The sequence below is a fragment of the Schistocerca serialis genome, chromosome 6 (assembly GCF_023864345.2).
Source record: "Schistocerca serialis cubense isolate TAMUIC-IGC-003099 chromosome 6, iqSchSeri2.2, whole genome shotgun sequence".
Classification (NCBI taxonomy): Eukaryota; Metazoa; Arthropoda; class Insecta; order Orthoptera; family Acrididae; genus Schistocerca; species Schistocerca serialis.
This window is the reverse complement of record NC_064643.1, coordinates 312,991,251-313,014,263: the sequence shown is the minus strand read 5'-3', so window position 1 is coordinate 313,014,263 and position 23,013 is coordinate 312,991,251.

The window sequence follows — 23,013 nt, the reverse complement described above, 5'->3', positions numbered from 1 at the left end:
TAAATTCCTTGAAGTACGTCGTAACAAAAAGGATCCATGAAGCCATAAGGATTTTGCTTTCAAAAAGGAGAATCTTGGACGGTGCAACCTAACCAGTTCTCTTACAGGAAGAGTTTCCCTTTTGGTCATTGCTAATTCTGTTGGCATGAATGTTGCATGTGAAATCGGGTATCCCTGTTCCTTCTACTCTTCCCATTGTGGGCCGCGTAGAAGACCGACTACAAAGTGGGCCGCGTAGAAGACCGACTACAAATGTGGACGTCGGGGACATGCAAGACCCGGGGGAGTTTTAGCACCGCAAAATATTGTCCTAGGAACAAGATTGTAAAACGAAAATTCACGTTATTTATTGTAAAATGTTTTTTTTGCTAGAGGCACAAATCACTCTTCTCCAAATCGTGATATAAATTGATCCCTGTCTTTCCTTTAGAGATCTATTTCAAAATTATTTTTTTCTTCTATAGGCTTTCCTATCTTCTATGTACCGTAGGCTGGGGGTCTAGGCTTAAGAGGTTTTCCAAGGTTTCCCTGCTTAAGAAAGTTCCCGAATGGGTAGACCCTGATAACAGTTTCATGAAAGATCATCTTCCTTGGTTGTGCACAGCAAACATAACACCTAGATGCACGTAAAAGCAATACAGCCGCGGTAACTGTCTCTTCATTTCTTCTGTTTTCAACATTTCTTTTCTTCGTCTGTCTTAAACATAATATTCTTTTTCAGTCGGAGGACTGACAATCATCACTTCCGGGTTATCCACACTAATAGATAGCTCGCAAAGTGTGTTCGGTAAATCAAAATTGAGCTCACAAACTTCGCTCGCTGCGAGGGGCATTGTAATCTCCCCACGGAAAATTACCCTACCACGCAATAATTAATAATGGTCAATCAAATCATCCACATTTATTCACTTTTGAAAAGTATCTGATCGGATTATATATGCGCCGACAGCTCGTCGACGCCAAGGTATTTTTGTAGTACGTTTATTCTTTGGAATAACAGAGGTACATATATGTATTCTCCATGGTTATTATAGACGGATAACTAGGACAGCTTCGGAAGTATCTGTTGGAAGATTGTCGGGTTGCTAAAAGAGACATATTTGCTCTTCTTCTCGCTAAAGCGAGCTATTAAAGTTTGTGCCACTAGCGGGTTATTTGAAGAGAGAGAGAAAATTTGTAAACGCAAATTAAGTAAGACTGGGAATCAACAGAAAACGGAACATGTAATGGAGATGGATTGAATATACAATTTTCCTCAGAAATAAGGTTTGTGACCCTTTTATTCTAGAGTGAATGACGAATGAGTTCTCTGTCTGAATCATTGATGATTGTCTTGGCCCTGTAATTAGTGGGTAAGTTTCAGTTGTGACGAAGAGAGCCTGCAATCACCGAGATTTTATAAAATCGTCCAAAAAGGCTTCGGACACATCTGAAATTCTAAATCTGTCGTAAAATGAACGAATTGTTCAAACGATCGATTTTCCCAACTGAATGCAGCGCTTAACAATAATAATAGACATAAAGATCTTTTACAGCAAGCCAGCCGCTGAATATTAAGACGAAGGGCTCCACCAGAGATTCTATTGGGCTGAGTTCACGTAATGAAATATTATATTTAAAACTGTATATAGATAAAGGACAGAGAGAGAGAGAGCGAATGAAATTAGAGAAAATACGCAGAATCCTCCATTAGTATAATTGTTTGCCTGTCTTATCACGGATCAGCCTAAAGATAAAACAGGAGGCCCTTACTTTACTGGACAGGTTTATGTGTGAGAGACATTACACCAAGTTAGCGGCAAGCTGCATTCACATACTTTCATCATTTACAGTATAATCCATTATAAACAGACCGCCAAAATTACAGACCAATCCCCCTAATATCGGTTTTCTGCAGAATCGCTGAACACATTCTCAGTTCGAATATACACTCCTGGAAATTGAAATAAGAACACCGTGAATTCATTGTCCCAGGAAGGGGAAACTTTATTGACACATTCCTGGGGTCAGATACATCACATGATCACACTGACAGAACCACAGGCACATAGACACAGGCAACAGAGCATGCACAATGTCGGCACTAGTACAGTGTATATCCACCTTTCGCAGCAATGCAGGCTGCTATTCTCCCATGGAGACGATCGTAGAGATGCTGGATGTAGTCCTGTGGAACGGCTTGCCATGCCATTTCCACTGGCGCCTCAGTTGGACCAGCGTTCGTGCTGGACGTGCAGACCGCGTGAGACGACGCTTCATCCAGTCCCAAACATGCTCAATGGGGGACAGATCCGGAGATCTTGCTGGCCAGGGTAGTTGACTTACACCTTCTAGAGCTCGTTGGGTGGCACGGGATACATGCGGACGTGCATTCTCCTGTTGGAACAGCAAGTTCCCTTGCCGGTCTAGGAATGGTAGAACGATGGGTTCGATGACGGTTTGGATGTACCATGCACTATTCAGTGTCCCCTCGACGATCACCAGTGGTGTACGGCCAGTGTAGGAGATCGCTCCCCACACCATGATGCCGGGTGTTGGCCCTGTGTGCCGCGGTCGTATGCAGTCCTGATTGTGGCGCTCACCTGCACGGCGCCAAACATGCATACGACCATCATTGGCACCAAGGCAGAAGCGACTCTCATCGCTGAAGACGACACGTCTCCATTCGTCCCTCCATTCACGCCTGTCGCGACACCACTGGAGGCGGGCTGCAAGATGTTGGGGCGTGAGCGGAAGACGGCCTAACGGTGTGCGGGACCGTAGCCCAGCTTCATGGAGACGGTTGCGAATGGTCCTCGCCGATACCCCGGGAGCAACAGTGTCCCTAATTTGCTGGGAAGTGGCGGTGCGGTCCCCTACGGCACTGCGTAGGATCCTACGGTCTTGGCGTGCATCCGTGCGTCGCTGCGGTCCGGTCCCAGGTCGACGGGCACGTGCACCTTCCGCCGACCACTGGCGACAACATCGATGTACTGTGGAGACCTCACGCCCCACGTGTTGAGCAATTCGGCGGTACGTCCACCCGGCCTCCCGCATGCCCACTATACGCCCTCGCTCAAAGTCCGTCAACTGCACATACGGTTCACGTCCACGCTGTCGCGGCATGCTACCAGTGTTAAAGACTGCGATGGAGCTCCGTATGCCACGGCAAAGTGGCTGACACTGACGGCGGCGGTGCACAAATGCTGCGCAGCTAGCGCCATTCGACGGCCAACACCGCGGTTCCTGGTGTGTCCGCTGTGCCGTGCGTGTGATCATTGCTTGTACAGCCCTCTCGCAGTGTCCGGAGCAAGTATGGTGGGTCTGACACACCGGTGTCAATGTGTTCTTTTTTCCATTTCCAGGAGTGTAATAAATTTTCTTAAATCCGAGAATCTTATGTCCACGAATCAGAATGGTTTTAGAAAGCATCGATCTTTCGAAACTCAGTTTGCCCTTTTCTCACATGATGTACTGCGAACTATAGATGAAGGGCAACACCGGATTTCATACTTGTAGTTTCCGGACAGCTTTTGGCACAGTGCCCTACTTCAGGCTGTTAAATAAGGTACGATAATATGGAATAGATTCACAGATATGTGTGAGGCTCGAAGACTTTTTAAATTATAGAACCCAGTACGTTGTTCTCGACGACGAGTGTTCATCAGAAACAATAGTAATGTCAAGAGTGCGCTATGGAAGTCTGATAGACCACTATTATTTTCTATATACATAAATGATGTGGCAGACACGGTGGACAGCAATCTGCGGTTGTTTGCTGATGACGCTGTGGTGTACGATAAAGTGTCGATGTTGACTGACTATAGGAGAATACAAAAAATGTAAGTTAATGTTCAGAAACAGCATTAGTTCAAAATTTTCAAATGTGTATGAATTCCTAAGGAACCAGACTGCTGAGGTCATCGGTCCCTAGGCTTACACACTACTTAAACTAACTTACGCTAAGAACAATACACACTTATGCCCGAGAGAGGACTCGAACATCCGGCGGAAGGGGCCGCACAATTCGTGACATGGCGCCTCATACCAGCAGCATTTGTAGTGTCCTGTTTACACAGTCACGTCGTTACAATATCTGGGCGTAACGTTGCAAAGCGACTTGAAATGGAACGAACATGCAAGGATTGTGGTAGGGAAGCTGACTGGTCGACTTCGGTTTATTGGGAGAATTTTAGGAAAGTGTGGTTCATCTGTAAAGGAGACCGCATATAGGAAACTAGTGCGATCTATTCTTGAGTACTGCTAGAGTGTTTTGGATCCATACCAGGTCGGATTGAAGGAACACATCGAATCAATTGAGAGTCAGACTGTTAGATTTGTTACTGGTAGGTTCGAACAGCGCTCAGATGTTACGGACATGTCTCCGGTACTCAAATGGAAATCGCTGGAGGGAAGATGACATTCTTTACGAGGAACACTATTGAGAAATTTTAGAGAACCGGCATTTGAAGCTGGCTGTATTACGACTGTACTGCGTCCAAGATATATCGCGCGTAAGGAACAAATTAGGGTTCATAGAGAGGCATATAGACAGTCGTCTTCCACTCGTTATGTTTGCGAGTGAAACAGGAAAGGAAATAACTAATGGTGGTACGGGGTACCATCCGCCAGGCATTGAGGAGTCTCTATGTAGATGCAGAATCGAGGAGAAACTGTTTTAGGCCAATACCAACTTTGTGTTTGTTAATGTGCATTTTTTACACCACGAGTAGGAAGTTTCTGCTATGTTCCTCTGTTTTTTCACTAAATAAGTGATATTCTCATCTGTCACATTGTTATGAGTATGGAATCGTCGCTTCCATGTACAGATTTTCTGAAAGTAGTTGCTTGAGGAGGGAGAAGTAAATTTTGTGGGCATTAGTGTTCTGACTGCAATGCGATTGCTCTCCCGGTCACTGTCTGGTTTTATGGACACGAGCTTTGCTGGTGGTAGCATGAGGCGCACTCTGAGCAGCTCACTACTTACTTGTTGCTACACGCAATTTGAATTGTCCTTTCGATTACAATTTGTGATTTTGTCTCATTAACACTGAACTGGTAAGCTGCCCAGATAAGGACAACTTCTTGTGTTTTCACCATGAAGTCTTACATATAACTTGTTACGTCCCTCAGGTTAGTATTAATCAGTGTGAATTCAAACCAGATTTTTAGAAAACTCCCCCTAGCCCACAGTGACCGCTACCACCCCGTAAGAGAGCTGCTCAGTCGTTGCTGCAGCACTGGTTATTCTTCGTGTTTTACTGTACATCGATTAAACGAATATCACACTAGATTAATTTTTGATTGCTTTATCGGACGGTCACGTAAAGTTCTGCTTTCAAAAATCATTTTGTTTGTAAAGGGACACATACCGATGGTTGCCGTCGACATCGGGAGTTGTGTGAAACATATGATGAGCAATATTTGAGCTAACTCCAGCTCCACACCGCAAAAACGACGACGGATGATCGAAACTCCATCCCCGCATATAAAATGTCCTAAAAGTTGGTACCTCCCTCAGAGGAAGTAAGCACGAATGTCTCATTTAGTTTACACAACTACGGGAACGTGATGTACGTGTCTGTGGGCGGTAAGCTTGGTTTCCCGAGGATGAATCGCAGGTAGTGCCCGTGGCGGCAGGGAACTGCTTAGATAGTCATTCCAACACCGTATCGTCCAGGGAGATTCCGACAAAACATCAGGCTGATGCGAAAAAACAGGCACAGAGCTCCTAAGTGTAAAGTTGCACGCTTCATTACAATTACAACAACCAGCTGGAATCACTCATGTCATAAAAATAACTGGAAAAAACAATAAGTAGGATTATGAAGTGAAGCAATCGCATGGGCTGCATTGTGGCTAAAGTGAGGTTAGGCGCCGACTAATGGCAGGACATTGCAGTTTACTTGCGAGAGAGGTTCGATTGTAAAACTACATCATGAGCCTATATACTCTTCAAGTGCATGAAATTAATATCAGGTACGACTAACATTGAGTGTATGAAAAGTAAAGGATTAATGGTGTTTTTGACTGGCAGTACAAGTAACAGAAGTACTGAAAAATTCCAGACGACCGACAACTGAATATAATAATATTCTTCAGCCCCTACATATCACTTTCACTGAATGGGAGAAGATTAACTTAGACTAACACCTTGCGTAAGATCAGGTTAACAATCGCCTGACAATTTATCTGTGAACTACATGGGAAGAAATCTTAAGGTACTCACATTTTATACCTAAAATACTCTCTGCCATAGTCTTATAGACATTCGCGAGGTACAAATGTAGATGTAAATCTACAAGCAGTTTGAACACCGTGATATGAAACAAGACAAAAGGACACCCAGCAATCACCACTGCATAACAACTATTGATGACAAAGACGGTCAAATAATAAACATTAAGGGATCGAATTATTCCGGGTTTTGCAGATCGTGTAGTAGTGATTCAACGAAGCGTGTTGAAAAGTGCTGACATTACATATTTACGTGCACTAGAGAAAGGAAAAAAACGTGTAGAAAAATCTCTTCAATGAGAGGCACGAGCATTCAGCTTCCTCGCAAGTAAAACCAGTTTTTTCCAGAGAAACATCGACAGATCGATAGCAGCAAAGCAAACGGTATACGAAATTGTGTGACTATGTGCTAAAAAAAGTCGGTTAAGAAAGACTGTTTAAAAAATGACAGCTGAATAGATGTCGTGTGCGCGAGATGAAATGTAATTCTGAGAGATGACAAGAAGCGCACAGGAGATATTTCACAGCTCCACGCTCGCTACGTTATGACAAGAAATTAGATTTGCATATAAATTACTCTAAATCCCATGTTCCGCTACATATGATAGGGCTTTCTCTTTACATCAACACATCGTTATGACGAGAGCTGTTCGCTCCGTTGCGTACTAACGTACTTACATCGCTCCTCTGAAACAAGGATTACATTGTCTGAATATTTTTTTGCCGTCGTCTGTACACACCAAGTAACGCTGCGGGAACCAACACTTTTCTTCCAAACTGCCCACGTACAAGTAAGGAGAACTGGGGCGAGAAGCTGTGGAGATTTACTTGATTTGAGAGCTTATAAATCTGTCTTATTTCAGCGAAAACATGCAAAGTATTGGTCGTACAGTAACTTTCTAGGTACTTTATGGTTGCGAGGTCGCTATGTTCTGGTTTATGGAGGGAGGGAGGGAGTAAGGCGCTGCAATACTCTTTTTTAATCTTCTAACTCTGCCCTTCCTACTGAACTGGTACTTGATATCACTGGCTCCATGTTATTTGGTTTACGGGGCCCAAAAAATAGGTGGACACATTTAACTTTACGCAAATACTTATATATTCTGTTCTCATATGTCAAATAATTAGCATTGATTTTGGCAAAGACGAAATTTAAGTAGCAACATAGGTTATGAAATGAAAGTCGCTTGGCTTTGTGAAGTCGTAATTCTAATTCACGAATGTCATTCATTGAGAACTCTATTACCGAACACAGTAATTAAAAATCGGCCAAGTACAATTAGGAATCGCGCTCTGAAGGTTTTGCGTATATACATAGTTTTTTTTTAATGAGTGACTTTGCGAGTATCTACATATGTGACCTAAGTGGCCGCAACTTTTGACTGCATTCGCTAAGAAGTTTAAATTTTCTACACCGCCAAGTGCTCCTAAACCTTTTGATTGCGTTCGTTTAAAAGCTTAAATTCTCTACACCGCCAGGTACTCCTAGGCCTTTTTATTGCATTCGCTTATAAGCTGAAATTTTCTACACAGCCAAGGTCTACTAGATCTTAGTACCTCACATAAATTTCAACTTAATACCACTGCATTCACATAATTTATGTAATTGGTTAGACACTGGCGCTTGTATTTATGAACATCTTGTCATCATGAGTAGTTGGCATTAATACCCGAGGCATCAAGTTTAACTTTGTACTGCACTTTAAGAAACATTTTGCAATTGTGAGTTGTTTTATATTTATTGGGTTGCCGAGATATTTTAGAAGATTGGTGGACGTCCTTTAGTTTGTGACTTCATGAATATAAACCTGAATTATTTAGTTCTCTGTGGTTGGACGAAATATAATAGACACAGATCCTTGTTGGTATACTAAGAATTGTAATCATTGTTTGATGCATGCTTATTTGTTACTTTTCAGATGACCCTAGCTACTGCCTGATGCTATATGTTATAATGTCTGTACAAAATTTAAGCATTGAACCTCGTATCCTGTAGCTTCTAAGTAGCTTCCAACGCAATTTCTTCTAGTCTGATATTTGTAAAGACTATAACCGCTTTCCTTGGATCGTTGAGTGTGACTTCTTAAAGTCATTTTATCGACTAAGTGTATGTTTTTAATTGTAAAATTTTGGTGGATTGTTGGTCATATGAACCTCATTTCAGAAGATTTTCACTTACCTATTACATTTTTTAATAAGTAAGTGTTTGAAATTGTCATTTTGCACATTATTAACTCAGATTTCGCTCCACATAACCCTGTAATACAGTAATCATTTTGCGAAGTTTGGATCTATATAAGGTGATTCCGTGATGATGTTACAAACCGTATGGGTCATGGAAAAGGATAAATGTATTAATCTGAGGGGAGAGATCCTGGTCAAGAAAGCGACAGTCATTCTGATACATGTGACACTGAAACACATGTAGGAGTAATGTTGTTGCGAAGATTGTAGGGTAGGCTCATATCCTAGTTGTTATTCGTCAATAGATTTTGTTTCAACATGGTTGAGCCCCACCTCACTTAATGGTTCGTGGACACTGGGATGAGACGTTCCCTGGAAAGAGAGGAGGTCATGTTTCGTGGCCAGCGCATTCATCTCATCTCACCCATCCGATATCTTTTTGTGCATAAGATGGCTGTCATGACTTAAAGGGATCTCCTGGCAAGAATTCTCACTCCCTACGACACTGTTCATATGAAACTGGGAATATTACAGCTGGTAAATAGAACATCGTGAGACGATGCCAAGTCTGACGCTGGGCGACGGCATTTTAAACAACTGTTGTAAACGTAGTAGCTTGTGAAACTGGTACAATTAACTGGAATTCACTATTACTGTACCATACACTTAGGATTCCCCGACGTCCAGTCATGTGCGCCGTTACTAGTCAGTCAACAAGGGAAATTATCTGAGGGTACTGAAGAATGTTCCGCTGGAATACTCTACTTGACGACCAGGGTTCGGAAGCTGGAGCCCTAAGTTGGAGCACCGCGTGGGGATAAGGTGGAACTTGGGCACATTTTCGCTTGTACCTTTCGACTCGGTCATTTCCCCTTACCCTAAATTGATACAATTACCATTCTCCTTCATTCTTGAATGTTTTTAACATCATCACATTCTCACTCTATAGCCAGTGTATGATAAACTAATTTAGGAGAAAGCTCGTTAAGCCAGGCAGTATCTCATGTATTATTTTCATAATGTTAAGATTATCCAACAACTTCGTTGTCCATTCAGATGGGTGGGTGGATTTGATCGTAACACTAAGCAGATTCAGAAGGATGTAGGTTGCAGTAGGTACTGGGAGATGAAGAAGCTTGCACAGGATAGAGTAGCATGTAGAGCTGCATCAAACCAGTCTCAGGACTGAAGACCACAACAACAACAAGCCCGGTTTGAGTGTCAGAGTTGCATTTTATTCACGTAACACGCAGTTTATTTCACTTACTTCAAATTCGAATATAAATTTAGCCATATGTTACATACAATTTGTATAGGAGTAAACTTTTTCTAGAAAATTTTTCTCTCAATTCTGTGGACTCTGAAGAACGTTCCAAATGCCAAGACAGCTAGTAAAGCATTTATTGTATTTGGAAACCTGTTTCAGCATGACTATCTTGCCATCTTCCGATTATGTGCTTTATAACCATACATCATTGTTTTCCTCACATGGCAACATAGTCTTCACGAAATCGGTTTTCTAAATCTTATAAACGCTTTACTAGCGATCTCGGCGTTTGGAAATATTCAGAGTCCACCATATTGCACATCGCCCTCAAGCCGATACAATGTCAGTTCTTCGCAACTTGAGAGTTATGCATGCCTACAATTTCTCAGTATAGAACGTATCTTGTTTATAGTGAAGGGTGTACACACATCAAAAAAAGTGTTGCATCACCTCAGTTCCGAGAGTTCCGGAATCTGTACAGAAAATTGGAATAGATATTAACATAAACATCATTTCCGCCATTTTCATTGCTTACAAAAATCATACATTGCATATTGGACCACCGTACAGCGAGACAGTCATAGGTGGTGGTCCAAATTGCTGTACACGCCGGTACCTCTAATACCCAGTAGCACGTCCTCTTGCATTGATGCACGCCTACATTCGTCGTGGCATATTATCCACAAGTTCATCAAGGCACTGTTGGTCCAGATTGTCCCATTCCTCAACGGCGATTTGGCGTAGATCCCTCAGAGTAGTTGGTGGGTCACGTCGTCCATAAACAGCTCTTTTCAATCTATTCCAGGTCTGTTCGATATGGTTCATGTCTGGAGATCATGCTGACCACTCTAGTCGAGCGATGTCGTTATGCTTAAAGAAGTCATTCATAAGATGTGCACGATGGGGGAGCGAATTGTCGTCCATGAAGACGAATGCCTCGTCAATATGCTGCCGATATGGTTGCACTATAGGTGGGAGGATGGGATTCACGTATCGCACAGCCATTACGGCGCCTTCGATGACCACCAGCGGCGTGTGTCAGGCCCACATAATGCCACCCCACAACAGCAGGGAACCTGGACAGTGTGTCTGCGGCGTTCAGCCTGACCGGGTTGCCTCCAAACAAGTCTCCGACGATTGTGTAGTTGAAGGCATAAGCGACACTCGTCGGTGAAGAGAACGTGATGCCAATCCTGGGCAGTCCATTCGACATGTTGTTGGGCCCATCTGTACCGCGCTGCATGGTGTCGTGGTTGCAAACATGGACCTCGCCATGGACGTTGGGAGTGAAGTTGCGCGTCATGCGGCCTATTGCGCAGAGTTTGAGTCGTGACACGACGTCCTGTGGCTTCAGAAGAAACATTATTCAACATGGTGGCGTTGCTGTCAGGGTTCCTCCGAGCCATAATCCGTAGGTAGCGGACATCCACTGCAGTAGTAGCCCTTGGGCGGCCTGAGCGAGGCATGTCATCGACAGTTCCAGTCTTTCTGTATCTCCTCCATGTCCGAATAACATCGCTTTGGTTCACTCCGAGACGCCTGAACATTTCCCTTGTTGAGAACCCTTCCTGGTACAAAGTAACAATGCGGACGCGATCGAACCGCGGTATTGCCCGTCTAGGCTTGGTTGAACTACACACAACACGAGCCGTGTACCTCCTTCTTGGTGAAATGACTGGAACTGATGGGCTGTCGGATCCGCTCCGTCTAATAGGCGCTGCTCATGCATGGTTGTTTACATCTTTGGGCGGATTTAGTGACATCTCTGAACAGTCAAAGGGACTGTGTCTGTGGTAAAATATCCACAGTCAACGTCTATCTCCAGGAGTTCTCGGAACCGGGGTCGATGCAAAACTTTTTTTGATGAGTGTATTAAACTACACTAAGACCAATTGTAAAATGAATTTTCCAGACTGTGTCTTGCTATTCTCAATGTCACATAATAGATGGTCTGGGACTAGGGTGTTTGTATGTGAGTGTTATAGTCTCTGCTGAAAGACGATGTATACCAAGTGATCGTCCCTTGTAATCAGAGGTAATTTCGCTTCTACCTGTAACTGCTAAACATTAACAGTTAGATATTATTTCGTGGTACTTGCCACATAATCTGCCTCTATCCTATATCAAAATGGCTCAAATGGCTCTGATCACTATGGGACTTCTGTGGTCACCAGTCCCCTAGAACTTAGAACTACTTAAACCTAACTAACCTAAGGACATCACACACATCCATGCCCGAAGCAGGATTCGAACCTGCGACCGTAGCGGTCACGCGGTTCCAGACTGAAGCGCCTTTAACCGCACGGCCACACCAGCCGGCTATCCTATATCACACCCATACGTTTTGTCAGCACAAATAATGGTGATGATGCCTCTGTAAGGCAATCTATCTTTTTGATGAGGCTCTATGAGTAGGCTGGCTGATGCTGCTCTACATCTACATATATAATCCGCAAGCCACCGTCTGGTGCGTAGCGGAGCGTTCCTTGAGCCACTACTAGTCATTTAATGTATTCTTCTATTCGCAAATATATGGAGGAAAAACCGACTTTCTATACGCCTTCGTACGAACCCTGATTTCTCTTATCTTCGTGGTCCTTACGCGAAATGTACGTTGGTGGCAGTACAATCGTTATGCAGTCAGCTGCAAATGATGGCTGTCTAAATTTTCTCATTAGTGTTTCTGGAAAGGAACGTCACCTTCTCTCAAGGTATTTCGATTAGAGCTCCCAAGGCATCACTATAATACTTGCGTGTTGTTCGAACCTGTCGATAAAAAATCTGGCAGCCCGCCTCTGGATACCTTCGCTGCCTTCCTTCAGTCCGGCCTGATGGGAATCCCAAACACTCAAGCAGTACTCAAGAATGGGTCGCACTAATGTTCTATATGCGGTCTCCTTGACAGTTGAACCACACCTTTGTGAAACTCTCTCAATAAACAGAAGTCGGTCATCCGCTCTCCCCACTACAATACTTACATGCTCGTTCCATTTCATATCGCTTTCCAACGATACGCCTCGATATTTAATCGAACTGACTGTGCCAAGTAGCGCGCTACTAATGCTGTATTCGAATATTGTGGGATTGTTTTTGCTACTCATCTGAATTAACTTACATTTTTCTACGTTTACAGCTAGTCGCCATTATTCTCATCAATTAGAAATTTTGTTTTATCATGTATCCTCCTACAGCCATTCAACGATGACCCCTTCCCATATATCACAGCATCATCAGCAAAGATCCGCAGACTGCTGCTCATCCTATTCGTCAGATGTTATCAGACATCATTGGGGCATTCCTAACGATACACTCGTCTCTGATGAACACAGTAGGGCACCGTGTCATATGCTTTTTGGAAATCCAGGAATGTGGAATATGCCTGTTGCTTGCCATCCATGATTCGCAGAGTATCATGTGTAGAAAGGTCAATGCTTTCTTAGTGGACAGAAGCTTTTCCGCCTCAAGGACATTTGTTATGTTGGAACAGTGAATACGTTCAAGAATTCTGCAGCAAACCTGTTGGTTATTAATTTTACGGATGCCTTATTTACCCTTCTTTTATACTGTAGTCACCTGTGCTTTTTTTTTTCAGCCGTTTGGGACTTTGTGCTGGATGAGAGATACGCGATAAATGCAAGGAATGTAATGGGCCAATGCCGTAGAGTACTCTTTGTAAAATGGAACTGGGATTCCATCCGGACTTGGCGACTTATTTGTTTTCAATTCTTTCAGTTGTTTCTCTCGGCTAGGAATGCCTACTAGTATGTTCTACATGCGGAGCTCTGTACGATAGTCAAACGGCAGTATAGTTGTACGATTCTCCTGCGTGAAGTATTTCTTAAAGGCGAAATTTAAAATTCGGCTCTCCTTTTGGTGTCTTCTACTGTCAATCAAGATTGGTCAACGAGTGACTGGATTGAAGCCTTCGAGCCGCCCAGCGATTTTACATACGACCAGAATTTTCTCGGCAAGATATTTTTCTAAGGTACAGGGTGACAATTATTGAACTGTATGAAATAAAATCATCATAACTTCTAAATGGTTTGCGCTAGGACGGTCAAACTGCATGGTTGGCAGCGTGGTATGATGCGCTCTATCGTTTGGTTTAGCGACGAAGCCCACTTTCATTTGGATGAGTTCGTCAGCAAACAAAAGTGGTGCATTTGGTTCAAAATGGTTCTAAGCACTATGGGACTTAACTTCTGAGGTCATCAGTCCCCTAGAACTTAGAACTACTTAAACCTAACCAACCTGAGGACATCACACACATCCATGCAGCATTCGAACCTGCGACCGTAGCGGTCGCTCTGTTCCAGACTGTAGCGCCTAGAACCGCACGGCCACTCCGGCCGGCAAGGCGCATTTGGGGGACTGAGAATCCGCCCTCAACGGGTGACTGTGTGGTGTGCAACATCCAGTCACAGAATAATCGGTGCGATATTCCTTGACGGCACGGCGACTACCGAAAGGCACGTGAAGGTTTTGGAAGATCATTTCATCCCCATTATCCAAAGTAACACTGATTTCGACAAGATGTGGTTCATGCAAGACGGAGAACGATCCCGTCGAAGCAGGAGAGTGTCTATATTGCCCTGGAGGAGCACTCTGGAGACCGCATTCTGGTTTTGGGGCACTCAGATGCCACTGGCGTGGACTTCGATTGGCCGCCATATTCTCCCGATCTGGACACATGCGACTCCTTTTTTGGGGGCTATATTTAAGACAAGGTGTACAGCAACCATTCAGGAGGTCATTGACAGCATCGATGTTCCAACACTTCAGCGGGTCATGCAGAATTTCGCTATTCTTCTGCGCCACATCATCGCCAACGATGGCAGGCATATCGAACATGTCATAACCTAAATCTGAATACCTTTAGTGATGTTTACTTGTTGAATGAAGTGTTTGCACGCCTTAGCTTGTAGCTAATTCACGTTTTTTCTCATATAGTTCAATAATTGTCACCCTGTATGACGATGGTAGTTGTTGTATGCTTCGTGCTTCGCTCTTTCTACAGACGCACGAATCTCTAATAAAATTTTCTATCATCATTGCACACTCTCTTTTGAACCGAGAGTGCAACAATTTTTGCTTCTTCAGAATTTTCCGAACGTTTTTGTTAAACGAAGGCGTGTCTTTTCCGTCCTTAATCCACTTATGCGGCACATACTCCTCCAGAGCACGATCTACAATCCGTTTAAGGTCTGCCCATAATTCCTGCTTAATTAACTACCTCTGTGGAAGTCAGTGATAATATACATTGAAGAGCCAAAGAAACTGGTACGTCTGCCTAATATCGTGTAGATCCCCCGCGAGCACGTAGAAGTGCCTCATCACTACGTGGCATGGACTAATGTCTGAAGTCGTGCTGGAGGGAATTGAAACCATAAATCCTGCAGTCCATAAATTCGAAGGGGTGGAAAACTCTTCTGAACAGTACGTTGCAAGGTAACCCAGATATGCTCAATAATGTTCATATCTGGGGAGTCTGGTGGCCAGAGGAAGAGTGTAAACTCAGAAGAGTGTTCCTGGAACCATTCTGTAGCAATTCTTGACATGTGGAGTGTCGCATAGTCCTGCTGGAATTGTCTAAGTCCGTCGAAATGCACGATGAACATGAATTGATGCAGGAGATCAGACAGGATGCTTAGGTACGTGTTACCCTTCAGAGTCGTATCTAGACGTGTCAGGGGTCCAATATCACTCCAACTGCACACGCTACACACCAGTACAGAGCCTCCACCAGCTTGAGAAGTCCCCTGCTGACATCCAGGTCTGTGGATTCATGAGGTTGTCTCCATACCCGTACATGGCCATCCGTTCGATACAACTTGAAACGACAACATGTTTCCAGTCATCAACAGTCCAAGTTTGGTGTTGACGGGCCTGGGCGAGGCGTAAAGCTTTGTGTCGTGCGGTTATCATGCGTACACGAATGGGCCTTCGGTTCCAGGAGCCATATCGACGATGTTTCGTTGAATGGTTCGTACCTAACACTTGTTGATGGCCCAGTAGTGAAATATGCAGAAATATGCGGAAGGGTTGCACTTCTGTCACGTTGAAAGATTCTCTTCAGTCGTCGTCGGTCCCGTTCTTGCAGGATCTCTTTCCGGACGCAGCGATGTCGAAGATTTGATGTTTTACCGGATTCCTTATATTCACGGTGCACTCGTGAAATGGTCGTACGGGAAAATCTCCACTTCATCGCTACCTCGGAGATGCTGTGTCCCATCGCTTGGGCGCCGACCATAACACTCACTTTAATCTTGGCAATCTGCCATTGTAGCTGTAGTAACCGATCTAACAATTACGCCAGACACTTGTCTTATATAGGCGTTGCCGGCCTAGGCGCCGTATTCTGCCTGTTAACATATTTCTATTTGTATACGTGTGCCTATATTAGTTTCTCTGACGCTTTATTGTATATGCTCTATGTATTTGCCCTCTGGTCGATATGTATCATATTCTAATGCAGTTTTAGTTTGGCTATGACCATTGGTGATGCACCTGAGGACTTGGCTGATGACAGGAATGTAGTACTTGGTTTTCTGCTTTCACGCGATCCTTTGTGATACCTACACTGTACAGTATCCCCCTCCTACCAAAGTTGCTTTACTGGTATTTTATGTTTGTGATCTTAAACTTTAAGGACGATATTGTTGTTTGCTCCCTCTCAATAACGTGATACGCTAAGGCTTGTTTCGTCCATTATACCTCCTGTTAACACAGGTTAGGTCATCTTTTATAAATAGGCGTAACAGTTTAGCTGCTTTATTAGTGCTTACACATTTATTTTGCCGTATGATATTATTTCTTTGACAATTTTCGTGCACATTCTTGTGTCGTGTTGTTCCTCTCTTGTCGTTGACTGTATCTGAGTCTGTGTTTCATTTTACCTAGCATCTATTGTATCCTGACTGAGCTCACGTTTAGCACTGTGTATTTTCTGCCGCTTGTCATTATTAGTTTGAGAGTCTGGGCGTGCGGGATATCACAGTTGGTATCATTCACAACAATCAGTGATAATACGGGACACTTCCTTGAGCTTCGGTCTCCATATAGCACGATCATGCAATCTATCTTTTTTTTCTCTTCTTCTTCTGCTACTTCTTCATTGTTATTTCAGTACTTCACGAAGGGGCGGAGTGGCGGCTGATAAAATTGCGCTTCAGCCGAAGGTTACACAAACAGAGAATATGGTGTAAAATACATAAAAACAGGTGACAATATATGATGATTTTTAGAGGAAAACGTTGGTGGATAATATTTACGATTTTTAAATGGAAACGGGTGACGATAGATGAAGATTTTAAAAAAAGAAAAAAACATAGTGGTGGACATTTCTATGATGTTTTTTAAACTTTACAGATAATTTTACAGTACAATTAAAGTATATTCGCTGACGATAATGTGAATACTGCTATCGTGTAATGGTAATAATAATGATGGAAATGATCACGGTTATGGAGGTAGAATGATGAGTATGATTGTGGCATACCTACATGCGGGCTTTTAAATTAAATTAAATGAGGTGGTGTGGCCTTCAACTACGTACCTCCGACTCAGAGTTGAAATATTGAAAGTTTTGGCTGGTTTCGTTGTCTAGGGACTGGGATATGCAGTTGCCGCACTACAAGCCAAATACTGTTGAGTCTACAGTACACGATATACATATACACATAAATCCAATGGTCAAAGGTTCCTATCACTCGGCAATTGCGAATGTAACATAGAAATTTATAAATGAAAGATTGCGATTAAATAAAATCTGCAGGTACTATCTTAACGACTTTAAATTATGAGTACAATAGTAGAAGTACTTTTGAGAATGTGGTATATTTCTGCAAAACACTTATTGGTGTCGATGGTCCAGCAATTAAATAAAATATAAATTGAATAACAGGTAAACAATAGATTCCTACTGCACATAATTAGTTATGAGTGACAATATAGCTCGCGAGATATTCACTTCTAAACGCCTACTATGTCTTCACAGTTGAACCTTCGGAAATCTCCCAAGTTCACAAGTCCGCACTCCGAAGTATTTCTATCTCTCGTGACCACGCGCAAACCGCTCCACACTCCAAGTCTCTCTTGCGACCGTGCGTCCCTCGCGCCATCGCGTCCAGCACCTCCCGTGTCCTCAACCGTACTGTCCCTCGCACCGAACTCTTCTGAACTCCCCCTCCACTTACTTCGGTAGTCGCCTGCCTTAGTAACGAGCGCTGTGATTGGCTATAGCACTTCCATCAAGTTTCCAAGCCAACACACACTCACAAACATTTTGAAACACAGTCGAAATACTGGATTTACATGTAAATAACTTGAAATTAAATAAATAATCCTACGGCTGGACCATAAACACACTCTAGCGCACATTATCAAATACATAAACAAATTAAATAAACATATATCAAAGCGAGAGAACAGAAGGCAGGCCAGTAGCCTAATGTTTCTGTGCTTTCTTAAGAACAGTAAATATTTAACAAATTTCTTCGTGAATAGTATATATCAGATATAAACAAGATAGATGAGTAAATATATTTATAAACAAGATGCTACCGTTTTTTCGTGTAACTGTGGAGTACTTACGGCCTGACGCGATCAATAGTAATTGGCCACTTTGATCTCCAATAACTCATGTTTCTATTAAAGTTACATACCTGTAATTTATACCAATTTAGATTTACACTAATAGCTTTACAAAGACATGTCGATCGACAAAATATGATGAACCGTTTAGATTCTGCAAATTCGTTGCTCGGTGTTACTTGTATAATTTATCATCAGATACTAAACTTTAAACTAATGAAGATATTGAAAATCTGATTACACCACCAGAATCGTCGTGCAAATAATGGTAATGTACATGTTTCTTTTTGAAGTATCATGATTCATCTGGCTACTATTAATTTCTATATGAACTGTGAAGTGTCTGCCATTAAGGTTTCACAAAGTCCGCCATCTTTGGCACTCACTGCATGTCTCTTCATCGATACAGCGTCACCATGGAATTCCCAACCACGCAACCACTGGACCCCGGCTAACGTTCGGCATCACGTGGCCACTGACAAGCTGTGGCCCGCCAAAAGGCCCCAGCACAGCCACGTAAACTCCGAACTTGGAATACTTCCAGGGCGCCACAACTCGCCCATTACCTCACAATAGTGGTGTACAATTCTATAATTTTTTTTAAACTTTACAGGTAATTTTACAATACAATTAAAGTATATGGTTCAAATGGTTCAAATGGCTCTGAGCACTATGGGACTTAACTTCTGAGGTCTTCAGTCCCCTAGAACTTAGAACTACATAAACCTAACTAACCTAAGGACATCACACACATCCATGCCCGAGGCAGGATTCGAACCTGCGACCGTAGCGATCACGCGGTTCCGGACTGCAGCGCCTAGAACCGCACGACCACCGCGGCCGGCTACAATTAAAGTATATCCGCTGACAATAATGTGAATGTTGCTATCATGTAATGGTAATAGTGATGATGATGAAAATGATCAGTTATGGAGGTGGAATAATGAGTATGACTACAGAGTCTGTAGAAAGGCAGTAAGGAAGAGGAATGGGGAGTGAGAAAAGTGGAAGCATGGCGTGAGGCTGAGCATTGCACATATTACATCGTCCGATCAGAAGATTCAAGTGGCGTTGGAAGAGACCTCAGGAGAGCTGAAGGGTGTAGTGAGTGGCTAGATAGGTGGTGTTGTCAACATATTCCAGGAGATAGGTGAGGCGGGGGAGGGAGGGGGGAGAGGAGGGTTGAGAATGTCGTCATTGTACAGATAAAGGAGAAATAAAGGATTTCGTGGCATACCTACAGTACAATGGAAATAGTGGGAACAGGTGAGGTTGATTGTGTCATACACAGGATAACAGTGGAGGAAGGATGCTGTCATATGTGCATAGTTACGTGGGAGTGCAAAGGTTTGTAAACTGAAGAGTGGACAAGAATGTCATAACCGCTCGATAGCTTTTTCGATATCAAGGAAGATAAATATGGTGAATTTTCTTTTATTTAGTTGATGGGAGCTTGAGCTTTTAAGCGAAGAAGTTGGTCAGCAATGGAATAGTTGGAACGAAAGCCATATTGAGTGTTAAGTATGGGTAGGTGTGGTGCAATGAGCTCAAGCATTTGTTGGATAAAGGTGGTTTCCGGGATTCTGCTGACAACTGAATTGAGTCTGATACAACGATAGGATAGGGTCTGCTGTTCTTTAGGATGGGACATGTGGGAGTAGTACTTCTTTTGGAAAACCTGTGGAATGCTTTCCAATACCTTTTAGAGTCTGTAGGTGTTTCGTTTAGTTTAGTGCATGTCATATGGCAGTGCTGACGTTGTTTAGCTTGTAAGTAAATGCAAATACGTCGCGTCGCTGGAGATTTTGGTGGCATGTGAGCATGTCCCATCACAAGTACTAAGAAATTGCTATAGACACGATGGGATTATTGGAGCAGGGCAAGACCTCGTGTAAGGTGAGTGGGACAGTTATAGTAAATAGTTTGGGGTGGGCTGTGGTTGGGAACTGCAACTAGATTGGTGTTGTAAGAAGTCAGTCTCACGTGTTTGTGATGGCGTCAGGACTGTGAAGGCAGGAATCATGGCTTTCGACTAGGGTATGAGGTTTGGCACGGTGTAGTGCTACAACGATGAAAATTAATATTACGACGATGTCAAACCTTATTTTCATGATTTAAAGAAGTATTCATGATAGTAAAAATGTAATTATAATTTTATTATTTTCATTTTTGTGCTCAGTGCATCAAAGACTTTCTAGTGCACGGAATAAATTAGCATTGTTTGTACTACGAAACTATATATGATTGTTAAGGGTTAAGCATGTAATAATTCGACGTAAGACATTTTGTTGAGTCTGAATTTTGTTCTCGTACTGGTCGGTAGAGCAGGAAAAGTTCCTTAATCGATGTGAAGGTATAAAGGCTGTAAAAAGGAGAGAGAGAGAAGGTAAATACAAGTTATTTAAAACAAATATCTCTAAAGTGTAACGTCTTGTGATTTCCTATAACTAAAAATTGCAAGGTCTAATCTGAGCCTGTCCTGAATAACAGTGAAGAACATTTATGTTATCATATATTTTCTTCGTTTGATCACGGTTGTGATTCGCATGTTTCTTTTTGTTACGCGACGTGTTATGAATATTTTCATTATAAGCGCAAAAGTGCACACAGCTTTAATCGAATCTGCGTCTTTCGGAAACGATAACTTTTAATCAGTACAATTACGCGAATACCGTCTAAATCGCAACCGTGGTCGCAAAAGTGTTTCCTCGACCAAATAATTCTTATAACATGTGTATTCTCCAAAGCGAGCAGCATTGCACTATCGCTGACTCGCAACAATCGAAAGAGTAAAAACAGTGCTTAAATAAAATTGCCACATTTTAATAATTATTATTATTCCATTAAATAAATAAATAGCAATTCAGTGGCTATCCAATCAATAAACAGAGAGGGCAATTCAACGGTATGCGCCGTTTGCACAGGAATAATCTGGATTTTTCGGGGAGGATGATTAAGAGTGGAGCAGGTTGGGTTTGGCAGATTGCATGAGATCTGGAGAAGAACAGGTAAATGATCGCTCCCACCTGCAACAAGGGCCTCTACCATAGAGCCCTTAAAAAGTTCAGGGAAGGCGATAATGGTGTCAGGGGTAGTGTCTGTGTCAGGTCTGGTATGGACAACGACGTGTCATTGAGGATGTTGATAAATTCAAGCCATTGCTGTATATCAGCAGGTGTTTAGGAGTACAGGGTAAGGTTGGCTGCTACGAGGGCTATCCACAAAGTACATTACGTTTTGGAATTAAAAATAAATAAACTATTGAAAATTTTTTTTATTATATACAGATGAAAGCCACTCTTAAATACTACTTTTCTACATAGTTGCCATTTAAATTAAGGCACTTATAGTAGCGATGGACGAGCTTGGAAATTCCTTCGTCGTAAAATTCGGCCGCCTGCGCCTTCAACCACGTGGTTACCTCTTCTTGAAGCTGTGCGTCGTCATCAAAACGCTGCATAGCCAACCACTTCTTCATTGCTGGGAATAAGTGGAAGTCGCTCGGTGCCAGGTCGGGACTGTACGGCGGGTGAGGAAACAACTCCCACTTAAAAGATTCGAGAACTTCACGAGTGGCATTTGCCGTGTGGGCCCGGGCATTGTCGTGAATCAGCAAGATCTTTGAGCCCAACTTTCCCCAGCGCTTGTTTTGTATTGCTCTTCTGAGGTTGTGCAGAGTTTGGCAATACCTTTGAGAGTTTATTGTAGTGCCTCTTTCCAGGAAATCCACAAAAATCACACCTTTTCTGTCCCAAAAGAGGTAACCGCGTGGTTGAAGGCGCAGGCGGCCGAATTTTACGACGAAGGAATTTCCAAGCTTTTCCATCGCTACGATAAGTGCCTTAATTTAAATGGCAACTATGTAGAAAAGTAGTATTTAAGTGTGGCTTTCATCTGTATATAATAAAAAAAATTTCCCATACTTCATTTATTTTTAATTCCAAAACGTAATGTACTTTGTGGATAGCCCTCGTATTATGTAGGTGGAAAAGGTTCAGTGTACGAGAATTAGGAAGTCATAAGGGATGTATAGTAGGGCGTATGTAGATAATGGTAAGAGTTAATGTGACTTTGGGAGAAAGATGGTGAGGATTAGGTATTCAGTCAGATCATTTAGGAGAGGTTGCGGGGGTAGAAGGGATATTTTGGAAATGGGTGATGGCTATTCCGCCACAGGCAATAAGTCTGTCATTATCAGAGTAGGGCATGATCCAAGGAGATATGCATATGGAAATGATGAGTTTGGGATGGCATGGTTTTCTTGTTATCGGAATGTATGGTCTTTTTTTGTCATCATTCTTCACACCGGTCTGATGCAGCCCGCCAAGGATTCCTTTTCTGTGACACGTCAGAATAGCTCTTCAACCTAACGTCCTCAATTATTTGTTGGATATATTCTAATCACTGCCTTCCTCTACAGCTCCCTCTAATACCATGGATGTTATTACCTGATGTCCTAACACATGTCCTATCATCCTGTACCTTCTTCTTGTCAGTGTTTTCCTTATGTTATTTTCCTTGCCAATTGTGTGGAAAATCTCTTCGTTTCTTATCTTAAGAGTCCACATAATTTTCAAAGTTCTTTTGTAGCACCACATCTGAAAAGCTTCGCTTCTCTTTTGTTTCGGTTCTTCCACAGTCAATGATTCACTGTGCTGTGCTTCAAACGTACATCCTCAGAAATTTCTTCCTCAAAGTAAGGCCTATTTTTTATATTAATAGACTTTTCTCGGCCAGGAGTGCCTCTTTATCTG